The following is a 21,865-nucleotide window of genomic DNA, read 5'->3' on the forward strand; positions in this document are numbered from 1 at the left end:
ACACGTTCAATTTGGTTTAACCTTTAGGGGCCACTCCTCCCACATTCCACTGAAAAGGCAGAGCGGCAAATTCAAAAAAAACATTTTTTTTAAATATTTAACTTTCACACATTAACAAGTCCAATACAGCATATGAAAGGTACACATCTTGTGAATCAAGCCAACATGTCCGATTTTTAAAATGTTTTACAGGGAAGACAAAATATGTAAATCTATTACACCACTTTTCTACCTCCATCCCAGTGTTTTACTCCATCACCAGCTATTCACTAATTCGACCAAATAAAGATATATATATAGCCCACAACCAAGAAACAACTTCATAAGATGACAGTCTGATAACATATGTTTATTGTTATAGCATATGTTTTTTTTGAAAAATGTGCATATTTATGGTATAAATCATAAATTACATTTCAGCTACAATCAGCAAATTGCACCGAAAGCAGCCAAACATTTACAGACACCAACGTCAAATAACTAATTACTCATCATAAAACATATCTGAGAAATACATACTGTGCAGCAATTGAAAGACAGGATTCTTGTTGATTCCAGACAATATTTTCAGATTTATTAAATGTTTTATAGCGAAAACAAAATGTAGCGCTAAATTAGCATACCACGCCAGCCAGAACCAGCTGGGCCCACGGACCATTCACATGCCACACCGATATATGAAATAGCATTATAAATTGGATCTTACTTTGCTTGAAATTCATCAGAATGTTGATCAAGATGTCTTAGTCCAGATGAGTCGTTCATTACATTTCAGAATGGACCTTTCCCACTTATTTAGCCATGGGTACTAAGTCGCGTGGCACGGATCTCTCCAAGTAAACAAAAGTCACACGACGGAACACGACAAAACTCCCGAAAAAATTCAAATAATCTGATTAAACTATATTGAAAAAACATACATTACTTTGACTAGTGAGTCTCATTATCAAATCAAATCCGAGAGCAGGAGATAGTTGACATCCGAAACGGCGCAAAACAAAACACAATCTCCGTCTTCAAAGTCGCGCGACTTCAGACTTCCCGGAAAAGGACGGTCACCGTCAAAGAAATAGTCTTATTTCACGTCAGAACAAGATAAACACCAAAATTTCTCCTCTGACGTTCCTCTTGACACCCAGAGGAAGGCGTGTGAGGTGTGTTTCGGGTCTAAAGGTGGATGACCATGTATAGGCAGAGCGTTGAAGCGAAGCATAGACATCTTGCATTCTACTTCCTGCTCAGGGAAGTCTGCCAAATGACTTGTGTTCAACAATCAAAAAAATTCAAACGTTTTTTAGAACTAGAGGTTGTTTTCTATCCAATGGTACTAAAAATATGCATATTGTACCAGAGCAAGAATTGAAGTACGAGGCCGTTAAAAATCATAACATTTTCAGCAAAAAAGTGAAAAATATTCAACAATGCAAAAACACAGTGTTGGAGAAGAAAGTAAAAGTGCAATATGTGCCATGTAAAAAAGCTAACGTTTAATTCCTTACTCAGAACATGAGAACATATGAAAGCTTGTGGTTCAATATTCCCAGTTAAGAAGTTTTGGGTTGTACTTATTATGACACGTCGACTATTTCTCTCTTATACACTTTGTATTTCAAAACCTTTGACTATTGGATGTTCCTTATAGGCACATCTCTCTCTTTTTCTTGAAGTTATAAACAGAGCTGTGCATCAAGCATTGATAAGAGCTGCTGGCAAACGCAGTAAAGTGCTGTTTGAATGAATGCTTACGAGCCTGCTGCTGCCTACCACCGCTCAGTCAGACTGCTCTATCAAATATCAAATCATATACTGAATTAGAATATAATAAACACACAGAAATATGAGCCTTAGGTCATTAATACGGTCAAATCCAGAAACTATCACTTCGAAAACAAAACGTTTATTCTTTCAGTGAAATACRGAACCGTTCCGTATYTTATCGAATGGGTGGCAACCCAAAGTCTAAATATTGCTATTACATTGCACAACCTTCAATGTTATGTCAAAATTATGTAMAATTCTGGCTAATTAATGACGTCTTTGTTAGGAAGAAATGGTCTTCACACAGTTCGCAACGAGCCAGGTGGCCCAAACTGCTGCATATACCCTAACTCTGCTTGCATTCTTGCGTTCAGCAAGAGAAGTGACACAGTTTCCCTAGTTAATATTGCCTGAATTTCTTTTAACTACATATGCAGGTTTTTTTCTTTTTATATACTTGTGTATTGATTTTAAGAAAGGCATTGATGTTTATGGTTAGGTACATTTGTGCAACGATTGTGCTTTTTTCGCGAAAGCGCTTTTGTTAAATCATCACCTGTTTGGCGAAGTTGAAGTAGGCTGTGATTCGATGATAAATTAACAGGCACTGCATTGATTATATGCAACGCAGGACAAGCTAGTTAACTTCTCTGGGATATGTGGAGACGGAGCGACATTATGTTAGCTTCAGTACAAGCCACAGAAAAACACAGCCATGTTCCAGCCAAAGAGAGGAGTAACAAAAAGCAGAAATAAGAGTTAAAATTATCACTAACCTTTGATGATCTTCATCAGATGACACTCATGGACTTCATGTTTACACAATACATGTATGTTTTGTTCGGTAAATGTTCATATTTATATCCAAAAATCTGAGTTTAGGCGGGACCACTACTGTCTCACTTGGCCAAAAGCCAGAGACAATTCAGCGCGCCAAATTCAAATATAATACTATAAAAATCAAACTTTCATTAAATCACACATGAAAGATACCAAATTAAAGCTACACTGGTTGTGAATCCAGCCAACATGTGAGAATTCAAATAGTTTTTCGGCGAAAAGCAAACGATGCTATTATCTGAGTTAGCACCATTGTAAACAAAGAGAGATAAGCATATTTCAACCCTGCAGGCGCGATACAAACCAGAAATAAAAATATAATTCATGCCTTACCTTTGACGAGCTTCTGTTGTTGGCACTCCAATATGTCCCATAAACATCACAAAATGGTCCTTTTTGTTCGATTCATTCCGTCAATATATATCCAAAATGTCCATTTATTGGCGCGTTTGATCCAGAAAAACACCGGTTCCAACTCGTGAGACATGACTACAAAATATCTCAAAAAGTTACCTGTAAACTTTGCGAAAACATTCAAACTACTTTTGTAATACAACTTTAGGTCTTTTTTAACGTAAATAATCAATAAAATTGAAGACGGGATGATCTGTGTTCATACAGGATTAAAACAATCTGTAGGCATGCTTTCTGGTCACGCGCCTCTATCTAACAGGACACTTCAAGTGACCCTGATTCAAAATGGCCGTACTTCTTCATACACAAAGGAAAAACCCTCAACTAATTCTAAAGACTGTTGACATCCAGTGGAAGCGGTAGTACTAAGAAGGTCAATTAGAAAATCTGTATTCCCAATGAAACTCCATTGAAAAGAGGGTGACCTCAACAACAACAAAAAAACGGAATGGTTTGTCCTCAGGGTTTYGCATGCTAAATCAGTTCTGTTATACTCACAGACATGATTCAAACAGCTTTAGAAACTTCAGAGTGTTTTCTATCCATATCTACTAACAATATGCATATCTTATCTTCTGGGGATGAGTAGCTGGCAGTTGAATTTGGGTATGCTTTTCATCCAAACGTGAAAATGCTGCCCCCTATCCTAGAGAAGTTAACCTAGTAATATCATCAACCATGTGTAGTTAAATAGTGATTGTGAAGATTGATTGTTTTTTTATAAGATAAATGTAATGCTAGCCAGCAACTTACCTTGGCTCATTGTAGCCACAAGGTCCTTTTGATGCTGCACCCGCGTAACAGGTGGTCAGCCTGCCACGCAGTCTCCTCGTGGATTGCAATGTAATCAGCCATAATCGGCATCCAAAAAGGCAAATTATCGATTTTTATGAAAACTTGAAATCGGCCCTAATTAAATCGGACATTCCGATTAATCGGTCGACCTCTAGTACGTACGGTCACTGTGTGGACGGTGTCGTCAATGCACTTATTAATGAAGCCGGTGACTGATGTGATTAACTCCTCAAAGCTATCRGATGATTCCCGGAACATTTCCAGTCTGTGCTAGAGAAGCAATCCGGTAAATTAGCATCCGCTTCATCTCACCACTTCCSTATTGAATGCGTCAAGGGTACATCCTGTTTGAGTTTCTGCTTGTAAGCAGGAATCAGGAGGATAGAGTTATGGACAGATTTGCCAAAGGGAGGGCGARGGAGAGCCTTGTGTGTGTTTCTGTGTGTGGAGTAAAGATGATCTAGAGTTGTGTTGCCTCTAGTTTCACAGGTGACATGCTTGTAAAAATGAGTTTAAAYAGATTTCAGTTTTCCTGCATTAAAATCACCCGTTTGTTCTCAACGGATTGTACGTTCGCCAACAAAACAGAGGGCAAAGGCGGTCTAGATGCTCACAGACTTAGTAGTATGAAGTAGAAATCTTCATCCAAATCAAGGTTAGTGATCTCTGTTCTGATGTCCAGAAGCGGTTTTCGGTCACAGGAAATTATGTCGGAAACATAATGTAAAAAAAAAAAACGTCAAGATCAGCGTAAAAAAACACAAAATAGCAGAATTGGTCAGGCAGCTATCCACTACAGCGCCGTCTTTAGGCCATCTTTAGGCCATCTTTMGCTCACAGGACAGGCGAGGTGCTGCCTGAGGTGCAACCCTGTGAGGGTTAAACTTACAAGCTTCAATGACATGCCAATATGCATGTCTGTAACCCAAGTGAAACTGAGTATTGGTCAATGGAAAATGGATAAAATGAAACCCTATATGCGCATCTGCATAACTGCCCRGGTCTTTAAGCTAAATCCATGGCAGAGCAGATAGACAATACAGGGACCCAGTGCTGTTTTTCTGCAATTAAATTGGAAACACTTGATGTCTATTTTAAGATGGATCATCGGCTTTTACAAGGATGGCAATGTGTTGGCTGGCCCAAGTTGTTTTGATGCTATAACTACAACGTTTAAACAATACAGACKAGGCCAATAACCGAGACATTTGATATCAGTGTTATGAACAACTGGTAGGCTGCATTTGGCCTATGAACTTTTAGGTTGATTTAACACCCTGTATCTAGTATAGAGTAGACTGGATGGAAAGAACAWTAAATCTTAGCGTGGGATCCAAATGGAGCAATTGAAAACAAGGGKGAATCGGAGCAATGGTGAAACAAAGCATTAAAAGTGGTGTACAAACCCTAGAGCATGAAACCCACCTGCCATTTACTGCTGTCTCTTATTCCTCTTCACATTTTCATGGATCAATACACAARTATAAATCCAATACAGAAAAGTATATCATGTATAACATTTTACATAGCTTTTAGGAATTAAACTACTAACACAATTAGGRATGGGCATGAGTTATTCAAACGAACGTCCAAGCTCAACCTTTAACCAGAGATCACATATTTGGTGGAATGTGCTTTGTGGCTGCCCGAACGGGCAGAATTGATWTTAAAATCAGAACCTAATGACCTAAATTCCCATGTAAAGATGAGATTTCCCCCCAGCCAAACATAATGTTGGTGATGAAAGCTGGGCTTGGAGATGGACAGAAGGACATTCACCAGCTCACATTACAACACTACAGATACCTGCTTTTATTGACAGCTTATTTTTCCCCTTCAGTTTATTTTTAGTAAATACTTTAACACTTTTCACTGTAARGTCTACTACACCTGTTGTATTTGGCGCATGTGACAAATAAGATTTGATTTGATATCTTTACTAACTTAGTAGACGACCAAACAAATACTTGTGAATGTAGGCATCACAGAACCACACAAGGTAATGACAGCAAATTATAGTAGTCAACTGTGAAATAGCTTCGATGATGGCAGAAAAATAGATAGATATTACTAATATGTGTAAATATTAATCGACATGTATTAATATACAAATATTCTCATTATCTTAGAGGATGAGATGTCAAAGTAAKAGTTGTACATTATAACCATATTTATAGGTGTCATCAATGCTATTTACTAGCGTAGCACCACGTATTAACGGCATATTCAACAGCGTTAAAGAAATATATTACCTTCAACAGTTGTATCTTGTGATCAAGCCATCAACGTTACTTACTACATTTAAGAACCGTATTATAAATATATGGCTGACGTTAAAGTCCCAACTGGCAATAGAATGTAGGAGAGTATGTTGARGAATTTGAATCACCTCGAAAATATATATATTTTTTATAATCAGGTAGCTATTGTGTTGCACTGGTGTACTGTAACTTACTGTAAGTTATTATTTCAGCTAGAAACACATGGTGTATGGATTTCTTATGATTGTGATTAAGAAAACGTATAGTTAGTTAAAAAGGTATGAACTTGTATTTTTAAGAAGCAGAATCCCGATTACTTTTGCTAAAAGTTGAAGCCTTCAGACACAGGTTAAATTAGCTGTCTAGCCAAGTTAGCGTTTTAGCACGGTAGCTGAGACCGGAGTACCCTTTTTGYTCACAAGCCGTGCCTTTTCCCGCACGAGACCGCCTTTTCTTTTCAATTATTGGGTACAGACATGTTAATCAGCAYCCACTCGTTACCCTATCGCTCAGTGAACTGTCAATCACTTATGACAGAAGAATGTGATTGGTTCATGACGATTCCACTCAAAATATGGGAGATATCATAAACTACATCTTTCCCCAGTGCCAACTTTGAACAGGCCGCTACCACCGTAAGGGAAAAGCAATGTGCAGTACTAAAACCTCAATAACAACGAACTTCATGCATGACAACAGGAGCATGTCATACAACCGTGCAGTGCTGATAAATCATTAGTTGACATTTTATTTTGCTAACTGCTAACCAACTTGTTAACTTAGAGCAAGCTGAAGTAGGTAGGCTGGCACTCGAGTGCGGGGCGAGAAGACAGACCACAACAGTTTTGTCAACTTATTGGCCACTCAGATTTCATGGCCGACAACATTAGAAACGAACACAGTAACTCTAACGACTTTCAATACTTGTCACATTTTCAGCGGAATTACATATGGATTGTACATTTTAACAATAATATACTGTTTACAAACTCACCTTTGCGCTCCTCTCCCTCTCTTCTCTTTTGGAATTTGACACTCCCCTCCTCCCGGAATCATCGCGAGGTTCTACCTACGTCAGAGTCTTCATAAACTCATATCGAAGACAGTACAGTATGAAGATAGGCAGAAACTGCTTCTCCAATAGAAATCCCCGATAACGCACGGTGGCGTTGGCTAGCTAAGCTCATGCGCAAAATCTCTCTCGCCAAACTGCGCATGTGCAACCCGTCAACTCAAAAGGTACTCCTTCAATATAAAGTTGTTTTTTGACGAAAATAAAACGTGCAGTTTGACACTTTTACGAGGTTGGAGTAATACCATGTTCAACTACTTAAGACATTCACTTGAATCTAGGTTGTGCCTTTAGAGTTCGAGAAAATGAACAACTAAGGAATMATTTTTCACTTCTCAAACCCTAAACCACGACCTGGTCTTCTTGGTCTGTTTCGCAAGCGTTCCCGGAAGTTTTGCGATATCGCGCCTCTGGGTTTAGAAACCATCTCATTAAAAAAGGCGCTGGAATTTACATTAGAAATACAGTAAGCATAGTATTATTATTTTTACATACGCCGACCTTCATTATTTTGAGATGTAGTAGGTGGTGCATACAAATGGTATAAACATTTTTCTTAAGGGMCACATTTTATTTTATATACAGTACCAGTCAAAGTCTGGACATAATYCCATATGTGTTATTTCATAGATTTTATGTCTTCACTATTATTCTACAATGTAGAACATAGTAAAATAAATAAAAGCCTTTGAATGAGTAGGTGTGTCCAAAATGTTGACTCGTACTGTACTTTGAGTGTCATACTGTAAGTCTACTATATATTTCTGACAGTGAACACAATACTGATTTCATACATTGCTCATACTCATAACCTCTGACAGCTTTCAAATAAACAAAAAGGCACCTTTGCATTTGCGGCTGTTTTGGTTACCTTACTAACCATGAAATACATGAGTTTCTCCTTTCTCCTTCTAATATTAACTATACATGGGGCTCCCAAGTGGCGCAGCGGTGTAAGCCACTGCAACTCAGTGCTAGAGGCGCCACTACAGACACACTGGTTCAATTCAGGCTGTATCACAACCGGCCGTGATTGGGAGTCCCAAACGACGGCACACAATTGGCCCAGCGTCGTCCGGGTTTGGCCGGTGTAGGCCACCATTGTAAATAAGAATTTGTTCTTAACTGACATGCCTAGTTAAATAAATAAATAAAATATACTGTCTGTTTCTGGAGAAGAGAATGCAAAGTGTAAAACGTTGTTTGTAATAAATCTAAAGTTAAAGCTAGAAAATAATAAAATAGAATATGGTTAAAGTCTATATAATGTATTAGTAGGTAATGGTTTGATGTGTTTTGTTTTCTACCTTGGGCACTTTAAAAATATAATATTGTTATTATTATTTATTATTATTAATAGAAGCTGGTCGCTGTAAAAAATGGCCGGGGTTTAAATTCTTAATTCAGAACCTTTCACATGAACCCTTCCCTCTTTTTTAGAAACCACCAGCAATGTGTGTTGCTCCTCATTATTGCCCAGGTCAAATTCTCTACCCATTTGCTTTGTTAGCCAACTGTTGTTCCCATATTCTGCATCCTGACTAGCTAGGAGCCTGTGAACAAATAAAATGATGGGCCATGGTCAAAGAAAGTACACAAAAGTACACTTTAAAGGGAAAATGGTGCCATTTGGAAAACAGACTGTCTTTAATTATGTAACCAGTCCTTAAGTTTTTGTCTTGCATAACCACCGCTGGCCTGACCTGCCTCCAACCTTGGGCATGTGGAGCCACAGAACTAGAATGATTCTAGAACTAAAATGAATCCAGAACTAGAATGTTTATTCTATTTCTGTGTATGGATGAGCACTGTTGTGAGGTTTGATGAGGGTGGTTAACTTATCAGTCTTCTGTCATAGTTATAAATGTCACATTTAAAACTCGTTACAACATTATAGACCATCTCTGATGAGGGCAGTTACAACAAATATCTCATAAAAAAATTCATATAATTTTCTCCTAACATTTCTCATTACATTGTTTTTATCCATTTAACATTTTCAAGCCTGATACGAGTAAAAATCCTGATATATTGAAGGATTGAAAAATGTACACTAGAGTAGGCTACAGTAATTGTAACGGCAGCCTTCCTTCTCTTCAAGAGAAGAGGAGGTGTAGCAGGGATTGGACCAAGACGCAGCGTAGTTGTTGCTCAACATATTTAATAAATGATAAACAGTGAACACTTAACAATACAAAATGTGGCAAACCGATACAGTCCTAGCTGGTGCAGAGAAAACACAGAGACAGGAAACAACCACCCACAAAATCCCAACACAAAACAAGCCACCTATATATGATTCCCAATCAGAGACAACACAAAACATCTGCCTCTGATTGAGAACCATATTAGGCCAAACATAGAAACGGACAAACAAGACACACAACATAGAATGCCCACCCRGCTCACGTCCTGACCAACACTAAAACAAGCAAAACACACAACTATGGTCARAACGTGACAGTAATAGTAATGTACAGTAGGATTGAAAATGTACAATATAACTCATTTTAAGTCAAGAAAATCCAGACATTGAACAGACGGAGTGTATAAACTACTGTATGATCCAGTTAAGGAAGTAGTGTGAGAGAGAGCTGACAGGGGGCCTTTTTTTCTGTGTTGCTTTACTTTCCTTCCTGAAATTCTCCCCCTTGTTTTCTCTCRCTGGGAAACTAACGTCCTGTCTGTGTCGAGACATGGGGCTCAAATAAAGCATTGGAAATGTCTAAAAACAATACCTACTTGTAACTCAACAAAGGATTATTATCGAGTGGTACGTTTGAACCTGCTGACATGTAATCAAAGGGGAAGCAGCCAATTAAGACAAAGGGGATTTTAAAATTGTCCAAATAGCTGTGTTTTCACACTGTGACAATAAAGTTAAATATTAGAGTGGCAGCCACTGTAAACACTAAGATWAACAGTTCAATATATGAACCGTCAGCCTTCAGTAGTGCTACACCACAATGGCATACAAGACCTATCTGTACATTATTCACAGCCAGATGCATACTACCCTGCATCCCACTGCTGAAGCTAAGGTCAGTACTGGTCAGTCCATGAATGGGACACCAGATGCTGCTGGAAGTGATGTTGGAGGTCCAGTAGGGGGCCCTCTGGTCTAAGGAGATCCAATGTCCCGTGCCAGTGAAGGGGACATTGCATTGCCTTGTGTCGTTGCTGTATGAGAGAATATGTTATCGGTCATCTTACCAGGTAAATTAAGGGTCAATAAATAAACAAGAGTACACTGTATTYTTCTGTAAATAGGGTGGTATTTGGACAGAAAATGTATAAACTAATTTTGTGAGTACATTATGTACTTCTTAAGACTTTGTTAAACCTTTCTTTCTTGTCTTGATATTTTTTCAATAACAAAACATTACTGAGGATTATTAACCTATTTTTCACCTCTTGATTGACTWTACATAGATCTATCCGGAACAGTCTCTCCTGCTATTGAAGCAAAGACTGATTTGTGTGTTGAAAGCTAGAGACCCCTTCTGGACAATTACAAAATTGCATGAGATGAAACTACATGGTGGCTCAAGGTGCCCACATACTAGCTTCAGTTTGCTCCTAGGAGAACTCAGCAAGRCGAAGCAAATGTTTTTGCCTCGCATATTCCCTTAAAAGAACTTCACTTAAAAAACKGCAATATTATTGTTTGTCACACGAGACGCCGTAGCAATAACATAGCAATGCACTTTCTCAAAATAGTCTGAATTAATCTMAGATAAATCCAGAAATCTGTCATTTAAAGCTGCTRTATGTAACTTTTTGGGCTAGCTGAAATGTGAGTTATAGATCTGTCATTCTCGTTGAAAGCAAGTCTAAGAAGCTTCTATGCTTCCTGTTTTTAAGTTGGGTTTTTTCGTCTTTTACTTTCGGTTTTGTACACAAGCTTCAAAACAGCTGAAARTACAATATTTTKGGTTATTGAAAAAAAWATCACAGCACTTTAGATGGTATAATGATTCCCTACACTATACATTGCTTGTTTWGTCAAATAACCTGAAATATTAGAATTTCAGCAACCAAGAAATGGCGGAGCGTTTTCCGCATATTGCACCTTTAATTTTGAGAGGCCTTAGTCACGCAATTTGCATCTAACTAAGATGTTTGGTGCAGTATTTCTCAACTGAAAACAAGTCGTCTCTCGTTGAAGGACAAACACTTAATTCAAGTATCCCATCCTTAATTCCCACACCTACTAGGACTAGTACTGTTGACAAATGACCGACGAAGGAGCGTGGACTGCCGCTACCGAACAACAAAAAAAGAAGAAAACAAATCCAGTGTATAATATAAGAAAMGGCGTTTTCTTTTTTAAATTATTTAGACAGAAAAATGCACTTTGCATTTACACTTTTTTTCACCAATTGGTCTTTTGACCAAGACCAATCAGATTGGCTCTTTGCCAATAATTGGGGAAAAAGATCAGTTGGGCAGCCTGTATGAACACAGCCTTGTTAAGAGACAAACAAATTAACTATCACTGTTATATACACTACCGTTCAAAAGTTAGGGGTCACTTAGAAATGTCCGTGTTTTTGAAAGAAAAGCATATTTTTGGTCCATTAAAATAACATTAAATTGATCAGAAATACAGCGTAGACATTGTTCATGTTGTAAATGACTATTGTAGCTGGAAAACGGCAGATTTTTAATGGCAAATCTACATAGGCGTACAGAAGCCCATTATCAGCAACCATCCATAAAGACCTAGTCTTTATGGAAACCAAAATATCTATTTATTCTTAATTAGCTGGCTGTAGATCAGCATACTTCAACTAAAATAAGAGCATAAACTGTACCATTTGCATTCAATAACATGTATAGCTCACACAAATACCAAATCAACATTTTCACACTTATGAAACTTGACAGGAAGTGGTATATACAGATGATTTTGTATAACAGACACATACCATGTCTTCCGAAAGTATTCACACTTCTTGACTTTTTCCACATTTTGTTGTGTTACAGCCTACAAACAATACCCCATAATGTCAAAGTGGAATTATGTTTTTCWAAWTTTTTGTGTTGAGTCAATAAGTATTCAAACCCTTTGTTATGGCAAGCCTAAATAAGTTCAGGAATAAAAAAATCACATAATCACATAAGTTGAATGGACTCTGTGTGATAATAATAGTGTTTAATGACTAACTAATCTCTGTACCCCACACATCTGTAAGGTCCCTCAGTCGAGCAATKAATTTCAAACACAGAATCAACCACAAAGGCCAGGGAGGTTTTCCAATGCCTCTCAAAGAAGGGATACTTTCTAAAAATGTTAAAAGCAGACAATGAATATCCCTTTGAGCATGGTGAAGTTATTAATTACACTTTGGATGGTGTATCAATACACCCAGTCACTACAAAGATACAGGAATCGTTCCTAACTCAGTTGCCGGAGAKGAAGGAAACTGCTCAGGGATTTCACATTGAGGCCAATGGTGACTTTAAAACAGTTACAGAGTTGAATGGCTGTGATAGGAGAAAACTGAGGATGGATCAACAACATTGTAGTTACTCCACAATACTAACCTAATTGACATAGTAAAAAGGAGGAAGCCTGTATAGAATAAAACATATTCCAAAACATGCATCCTGTATGCAGTAAGGCACTAAAATAATACAGCAAGAAATGTGGCCAAGCAATTCACTTTTTGTCCTGAATACAAAGTGTTATGTTTGGGGCAAATACAACACAACACAATAGKGAGTACCACTGTCCATATTTTCAAGCATAGTGGTGGCTGCATCATGTTATGGGTATGCTTGTAATCGTTAAGGACATGGGAGTTTTTCAGGATAAAAAATAAACGGAATAGAGCTAAGCACAGGCAAAATTCTAGAGGAAAACCTGCTTCAGTCTGCTCTCCACCAGACACTGGGAGATGAATTCACCTTTCAGCAGGACAATAACCTAAAACAAAAGACCAAGTCGAYACTGGAGTTGCTTAYCAAGAAGACAGTGAATGTTTCTTAGTGGCTGAGTTACAGTTTTGATTTAAATCTACTTCAAAATCTATGGCAAGACCTGAAAATGGTTTTCTAGCAATGATCAACAACTAACTTTAAAGAGCTTGAAGAATTTTCAAGTGTGGAATGCTCTTAGAGACCTACCCAGAAAGACTCACAGCTGTAATCACTTCTACAAAGTATTGACTCAGGGGTGTGAATACTTATGTAAATTTGATATTTCAGCCTGGATTCGAACCAGGGTGTCTGTAGTGACGCCTCAAGCACTGAGATGCAGTGCCTTAGACCGCTGTGCCACTAGGGAGCCCATTATGGGGTAGTGTGTAGATGGGTGATAAGAAAAAAAACAAGTCAGGCTGCAACACAACAAAATGTGGAGTGGTATAACAAAAAGTGAGCTGGGGATCCTTACTGGGTAAGGTACCGTCGGCCTGGCGGATCTCAAACCTCCCTGCCRCCCTGCACAGCAGCTCCAGACACTCCTCCTCTTGCTCCGCCCCCAGGCCCCGGGCCAGTAGGGCCACCAGGCGAGAGATGGGCGTCTGGCCCTTTAGGTTAGTAACATGGATCTGGGCTCCATATTCTAACAGAACCCTTACAGTCTCTAGGTTGCCCTCCATGGCAGCCCAGCTTAACGGAGTGGCATTGTTGTAATCACGTGCGTTGGGGCCGGCACCGCTCTCCAGCAGAGCCCTGACACACTCGGGGTTGTCCTTGAAGGCGGTCCAGTGTAGCGTGGGTGTCCTTGTTGCCGTCCAAGACGTCGAGCTGGGCCCCGTACTCAAGGAGGAATTCCAAGCAAACCTGGTCCTTTTCTGCTGCATGGTGCAACGCCGTGCACTTGTAGCCATCTAGGCCATTCACCTAAGAAGACAGGTAGACTAAAACAACGTTATTAGTCCTTTAGAGAATGGCAGAGAGAATGGTTTATTTTACAATTGGAGGCWTTACATAGTAACAAACAGCAGCTATTATAGATTCACTATTAGATTCACTATTATGTGCTGTAATTCCGAGGAGGGATCCAAGTGGGAGGAGCAGGTTAGATTTTCAGAGGCCTGCAGTATGTACACAAATACCAGGATATTMCTTCAGGATCTAATTTATTAACAAAARCAAAACATTACAAAGTAGTGCTCAATTGGTAGCTAGCTCATTTCAGATGGATGAGAGAGTTAAAAACACACACCTCTGCTCCTTTCTCCAACAACAGCTCGACACAGTCCGCATCAGCCACCATGCCACCATACAGGCACAGTGCAAGAGCTTTAGAGTGCCATGCATACGGTTCACATCAGCTCCCTGATAGTAGAGGCATTGATGTAATTGTCGACAGATAACAGACACCATAAACAAGAAGTCATATTCAATAACATCAGACAATCAGAATTGTGGCAGAGTTKAAAGATAGCTTTAGAACTACGAAGTGTTGACAAAATTACCAACACGCAGAGATAATGTGTGAGGTTGAAGGAGTTATCTTTTCTACAATAAGGTAAGCTCTAGGGCACCACCGATGAAATAAGTACAGTGGTGTGAGTGTTAACCTTTCATCTCTACAGTTCAAAGATAAGCCGACCTACACTTCGAATGAGATGCTCCACATTGTCGTGTGGGAAAGAGCGAATTGCAGCGATGGTGCGGATGAGCCTCTCATACAGGGAATATTTACTCTGAATAGATTGCATGATGTACCACATAGTAGAACTCATGTGGAGCTGAAGACCACAGGCAGGGGTGCACTGACACCACAGTCTACAACACYTGGCTGGCCAAGTTGGAGTTTCAGATCTGAAAAATAAAAAAACTGTGTTGGTATTGATAATGGTAAAGAATTACAGGTGTTCACTTGGAAGATTGGTTTGAGCTAGGACTAGTCTCTCTAGTCTAGACAGACGGGTTGCCTTCCAGAATGTACCAACGTTCCAGCCGGAGGAGGCTGGTGGGATGATATATCGGAGGACTGGCTCATTGTAATAGCTGGAATGGAATACATTGAAAGGAATTAAACAAATCAAACAGATGGAAACCACATGTTTGACTCCATTCTATGTATTCCATTCCAGCCATTACAATGAGCCYATCCCAATTATCGGTCTGGGATTTCTGAGACTTAACTAGAACGACATTATATTCTAGCAAAATAATTTGTAGGCTTTTATGCATCAAAGGGGAGTGCAATCCCCCCTCTGGTCAATATGTAAATGTGATGTTGACTGACATTGACATATTGCGCATCAAAACAATAACAACCCTTGTAACCTTTCTGTTTTGATACCCCGTCCACACCAACTGAATGGCTACTACTGTACAAGACAGCTAGCATAATTTCCTAACCTGTCAAATGTTTTTTAAGCTTTACCTGTGCATCATTAGGAAAAAAGTAGAAACTAAACTAAATACCTACCTTGTTAGGTTAACCTTGCAAGAAAACAACTTGCTAGCCCGTTTATCATCTGTTGGAACTCGTCGACTAGTAGTAGTAGAAGTAGTAGAAGTTAACATTAATGCTGACTAATACTTAGTGTCAAACTAGTTAGCTAACTTACTTGCATTAGCTAARCCAGCGATAAATAAATAACATAGCTAAGCTATAGCTATCTAGCTAAATTCTTAAACATATTTTCAGTAGTTAACCCAAAAACAAGCTTGGAAAACTAAATGTCGCGGCCTCGGCAGCAGCTAGCTAACGTAATCGGTTAGCTGTTTTCCACTCTAGTTGACCGCTATAGCAGATAAGATAACAATTATCATACATTTGAATGATTGTGATGAACGTATAAAATATTCCCATAGCTCGACATAAAATKCAAGTTGCCTTGTTATGTCGATATTTTGGGGTCCACAGTTTAAAGAAATGCAGTAACACTGTGCAATTCAAGCTTGAAAAACACAGAGGTGGTAAAGTAATTTTATTTGCTGCTAAAACATGCGACTGGACTACGCCCACAACATCTACACAGGAATCTACTCTGACATTGAATTTTGTGTTTTTGTCAGTGGTGGAAAAAGTACCACATTTTCATACGTGAGTAAAAATAAAGATACCTTAAAAGAAAATTACTCAAAAGTGAAAGTCACCCAGTAAAATACTACTTGAGTAAAATTCTAAAAGTATTTGGTTTTAAATGTACTTAAGTATCAAAAGTAAAAGTATAAATAATTTTAAATTCCTTAAATTAAGCAAACCAGATGGCACCATTTTTTKGGGGGGGGAAGCTACGGGCAAACTCCAACATTCGGACATCATTTACAAACAAAGCATGTGCGTTTCGTGAATCCTCCAGATCAGAGGCAGTAAGGATGGCCAGGGATGTTTTTTTTTACATTTATTTTAGTAAACCTTTTTTAACTAGGCAAGTCAGTTAAGAACAAATTCTCATTTAAAATGATGGCCTACCGAAAGGCAAAAGGCCTCCTGCGGGGACGCGGGCATGGGATTCATTTATTTGTATTTTTAAATACAATATAAATATAGGACAAAATACACATCACAACAGAGAGACCTAAGACAACAACATAACAAGGCAGCAACACAGCATGGTGGCAACTCAACATGACAACAACATGGTAGCAGCACAAAACATGGTACAAACATTATTGGGCAAAGTCAACAGCACAAAGGTCAAGAAGGTAGAGACAACGATACATCATACAAACCAGCCACAACTGTCAGTAAGAGTGTCCATGATTGAGTCTTTGAATGAAGGGATTGAGAAAACAGAACAGGGATTGCAGACGGTGTAGCTCAAAGCGACAGGTTATATGACTTTACCATTGTGTGTAGGCTATTATGCCCCCTGTGTGCAGTGAATTTGCATGTTGGTGCAATTGCATGTGTTGAAAATACAAAAAACAACTTTAGTAGAACTGTAAAATATTTTTACTTAAGTACTTTACACCGATCAATCAATCAAATGTATTTATAAAGCCCATTCTACATCARCTGATGTCACAAAGTGCTGTACARAAACCCAGCCTAAAACCCCAAACAGCAAGCAATGCAGGTGGCTCAGTGTCCTTCACCTCTAAATGCATTTTATGCTCGATTCGAAGCAAGCAACACTGAAGCATGGACGAGAGCACCAGCTGTTCTGGATGGCTGTGTGATAACGCTCTCGGTAGCAGATGTGAACAAAACCTTTAAACAGGTCAACATTCACAAAGCCGCTGGGCCAGACGGATTACCAGGACGTGTACTCAAAGCATGTGCAGACCAACTGGCAAGTGTCTTCACTGACATTTTCAACGTCTCCCTGACCGAGTCTGTAATACCTACATGTTTCAAGCAGACCACCATAGTCCCTGTGCCCAAGGAAGCRAAGGTAACCTGCCTAAATGATTACTGCCCCGTGACACTCATGTCGGTAGCCATGAAGTGCTGGCTCACATCAACAGCATCCTCCCAGACACCCTAGACCCACTCCAATTTGCATGCCGCCCCAACAGATCCACAGATGACGCAATCTCAATCGCACTCCACACTGCCCTTTCTCACCTGGACAAAAGGAACACCTATGTTAGAATGCTGTTCATTGACTACAGATCAGCGTTCAACACCATAGTGCCCACGAAGCTCATCACTAAGCTAAGGACTCTGGGACTAAACACCTCTCTCTGCAACTCGATCCTGGACTTACTGACGGGCCGCCCCCAGGTGGTAAGAGTAGGCAACAACACGTCTGCCACGCTGATCCTTAACACTGGGGCCCCTCAGGGGTGTGTACTTAGTCCCCTCCTGTATTCCTTGTTCACCCACGACTGCGTGGCCAAACACGACTCCAACACCATCATTAAGTTTGCTGATGACACAACAAAGTACACACCCCTGAGGGGCCCCAGTGTTAAGGATCAGCGTGGCAGACGTGTTGTTGCCTACTCTTACCACCTGGGGGGCGGCCCGTCAGATCACCGCTGATCACCGACAACGATGATATGGCCTATAGGGAGGAGGTCAGAGAACTGGCAGTGTGGTGCAAGGACAACAACCTCTCCCTCAATGTGAGCAAGACAAAGGAGCTGATTGTGGACTACAGGAAAAGGCGGGCCGAACAGGCCCCCATTAACATCGGCGGGGCTGTAGTGGAGCGGGTCGAGAGCTTCAAGNNNAGATACATGGTCTACACCTACTGAGACAGAGGGGGCGCTGTTTCACTGTCCAGACAGCATCAGATACATGGTCTACACCTACTGAGACAGAGGGGCACTGTTTCGCTTGCTTAGATGCCATTTCGCCCCCACCTACATATTACCTCAACTAGCCTGTACCCCATCACACAATTTCTCTGAGATTGATGCGTCTTTTTGTCGGCGCGCGTCTCAGTCAAATAAATGATCAATATTTTATTTAAACAGGCAAAGATGTGCGGTAGCATGGGCCAGGCCCCCAAATAGCCTCCAATAACAGCAGATCTGGCTACATCATGGCCTGGTAGAGAAACTGCTCTGTTCACGACCACAAGGCCCTTCAGTGGGCAGCCTGCAGTGGGTGGTGAAGACAGCCCAGCCGTGCTCCCACCCATACAGGACATGTCCTCAAAGCGGTGCTTGAGGAAGACCTGCTGTAGTGGAGCGGGTCGAGAGCTTCAAGTTCCTTGGCGTCCACATCACCAACGAACTATCATGGTCCAAACATACCAAGACAGTTGTGAAGAGGGCACAACAAAACCTTTTCCCCCTCAGGAGAMTGAAAAGATTTRKCATGGGTCCCCAGATCCTCAAAAGGTTCTACAGCTGCACCATCGATTGCACCCTGACCGGTTGCATCGCCGCCTGGTATGGCAACTGCTCGGCATCTGACCGTAAGGCGCTACAGAGGGTAGTCCGAACGGCCCAGTACATCACTGGGGCCAAGCTTCCTACCATCCAGGACCTATATAATAGGCGGTGTCAGAGGAAAGCCCATAAAATTGTCAGAGACTCCAGTCACCCAAGTTATAGACTGTTTTCTCTGCTACCGCACGGCAAGCRGTACCGGAGCGTCAAGTCCAGGACCAAAAGGYTCCTCAACAGCTTCTACCCCAAAGCCATAAGACTGCTGAACAGTTCATAAAATCGCCACCRGACAATTTACATTGACCCCCTCCCTTTTGTACACTGCTGCTACTCGCTGTTTGTTTGTTACCTTTGCATAGTCATTTCGCCCCCACCTACATATTACCTCAACTAGCCTGTACCCCATCACACTGACTAGGTACTGGTGCCCCCTGTATATAGCCTCATTATTGTTATTCTTATTGAGTTATTTTGTATTATTACTTTTTATTTGATTCTAYTTGGTAAATATTTTCTTCTTCTTGAACTGCACTGTTGGTTAAGGGCTTGTAAGTAAGCATTTCACAGTAAAGTCTACATTTATTGTATTCGGCGCATGTGACAAATAAAGTTTGATTTGATTTAACCAAACTGCTCAACACTGATAAGTACTTAAACTTTGCACTATACAGATTTGTTTATCTACATAGTTTGATAACTGCTGAACACTAAAATTCTATATTTTTAAAACACGAATGAATCAACTGACATCAATTTACGCTGGAAGGTAAAACCAAATCATGTATGGATGTGGCTGTAAATACTACATCATCGTCCATCAGCCAGTGTGCTTCAAAATAACAAAGTAGAAAGACTGCCATGTGCTACCATTAGAGTGTAGTGTACAATGCACTGCTCAAATACAGGTTGTATATAASAATTTATAAACTGGGTTGTCGAGCACTGAATGCTGATTGGCTGACATACTGTGGTATATCAGACCCGTATTCCACTTACGTTGGTAACCAGTTCATAATAACAATAAGGCACCTCYGGGGTTTGTAGTGTATGGCCAATATACCACGGCTAAGGGCTGTATCCAGGCACTCCGCGTCGAGCATAAGAACATCCCTTAGCTGTGGTATATTGGCAATATACCACAACCCCTTGTGCCTTATTAATTAATATTCCGCTCATCTGAATTTAATTTATACACAGCAAGCCGATGAATTTTGGCAAGCAGAGAGACGTGATACTGTATCAGTTGACAAGTCACATAGAAAATGTGATCATTTACARTGTTGCATGGGGCAGAAATGGAATACACACATTGTGCTAGCTAGACCAATATGTTTGTACAGTATACTGTCTTTAAAATACTCCCATTTCTGATTATTTGTTATGAATTTAAGACGGGGGCCTTATAAGTGCTATCCGTTTTGAGTTTTGTACTAAGRGCTTTGAAAATACACCACTTGCATGTGAAAAATGTGCCAGTGAATCTACTTTTCTGATAAACTCTTCACCTTTCTTCTTGCACAACAAGATTAAATATATATCGGTGATACTATCAAGAGCAGTGTGCAGTTTCCTTTTTCCTTCTTCTTGCAGAACAAGGAAATGTACCAAGGTTACACAATGGGTAAGTTTATAGCTTTGAATGAAAATGAATGGAGAAGGCATGTAATGAATAACCAGCCAGCAAATACTACAGAGATACACTACATGACCAAAAGTATGTGGACACCTGTTTGTAATTTTAAAGCTTTGGTACAAATGGGTCTTCCAAATGGACAAAGACCCAAGCATACTTCCAAAGTTGTGGCAAATGGCTTAAGGGCACAATGTAAAGGTATTGGAGTGGCCATCACAAAGCCCTGACCTAAATCCTATAGAAAATGTGTGGGCAGACCTGAAAAAGCATGTGCGAGCAAGGAGGCCTACAAACCTGACTCAGTTACACCAGCTCTGTCAGGAGGAATGGGCCAAAATTCACCCAACTTATTGTGGGATGCTTGTGGAAGGCTACCCGAAACGTTTGACCCAAGTTAAACAATTTAAAGGCAATGCTACCAAATACTAATTGAGTGTATGTAAACTTCTGACCCACTGGGAATGTGATGAAAGAAATATAAGCTGAAATAAATAATTCTCTACTATTATTCTGACATTTCACATTCCTAAAATAAAGTGGTGATCCTAACTGACCTAAGACAGGGAATTTTTACTAGGATTAAATGTCAGGAATTGTGAAAAACGAGTTTAAATGTATTTAGCTAAGGTCTATGTAAACTTCCGACTTCAACTGTGTATACCTTGAACCCTATACTAAAGGTAGTATATGGCCCAAGAAGTGGGTCATTAGTGAGATGACAGTCATATTTCTTGGCTGCTTCTCTTTCATTATTTTATTATTTTATTTAGATAGGAGTGATTATAGCCCTTTCGCTTCCACTTCTCTCTGCTGAAACTATGTCATCGAAACAGTGCCCTCTGTATGTAACCCCTGTTCTGATGCTGTCTGGACAAAAGACTACGTATGACATTACTAGTTTTGTCCAGACAGCATCAGAAACATGGTTACATACAGACGAGGGCAGTGTTTCGATGACATAGTTTCTCAGCAGAGAGGAAGTGGCGAAGCGAGAAGGGCTATATATCTATCTAATAAAATAATAAATAATGAGAAAGCAGCCAAGAAATATGATGTCATCTCACTAATGACCCACTTCTTGGGCCATATACTACCTTTAGTATAGGGGTTAAGGTTACACAGTTTGAACAGTCGGAAGTTTACATGACTTAGCTAAATACTTTAAACTCAGTTTTTCACAATTCCTGACATTTAAGTCCTAGTAAAAATTCCTGTCTTAGGTCAGTTGGATCACACATTATATTTTAGGAATGTGAAATGGTCAGAATAATAGTAGAGAATTATTTTATTTCAGCTTAGTAGTTTCTTTCATCACGTTCCCAGTGGGTC

The 21,865-nt window shown here is 39.8% G+C and overlaps 1 protein-coding gene and 1 pseudogene across 4 annotated transcripts in view; both read right to left on the reverse strand.

Moving 5' to 3' along the window:
- The window catches only part of LOC111966837 (cyclic AMP-dependent transcription factor ATF-7), a 58,383-nt gene extending 51,233 nt beyond the window's left edge, over positions 1 to 7,150 (reverse strand). For all 4 annotated transcript variants that reach the window (XM_070444594.1, XM_023991791.2, XM_023991792.2 and 1 more), the window contains exon 1: positions 7,063 to 7,150. The gene's annotated coding sequence lies outside the window, so the exon portion shown is untranslated. The remainder of the gene's footprint in view (positions 1 to 7,062) is intronic.
- A 6,259-nt stretch (positions 7,151 to 13,409) lies between these two features.
- LOC111966145 (ankyrin repeat and SOCS box protein 8-like) lies at positions 13,410 to 14,840 on the reverse strand (annotated as a pseudogene).
- Between the last annotated feature and the right edge of the window lie 7,025 nt (positions 14,841 to 21,865).

The sequence above is a fragment of the Salvelinus sp. IW2-2015 genome, linkage group LG7 (genome assembly GCF_002910315.2).
Source record: "Salvelinus sp. IW2-2015 linkage group LG7, ASM291031v2, whole genome shotgun sequence".
Classification (NCBI taxonomy): Eukaryota; Metazoa; Chordata; class Actinopteri; order Salmoniformes; family Salmonidae; genus Salvelinus; species Salvelinus sp. IW2-2015.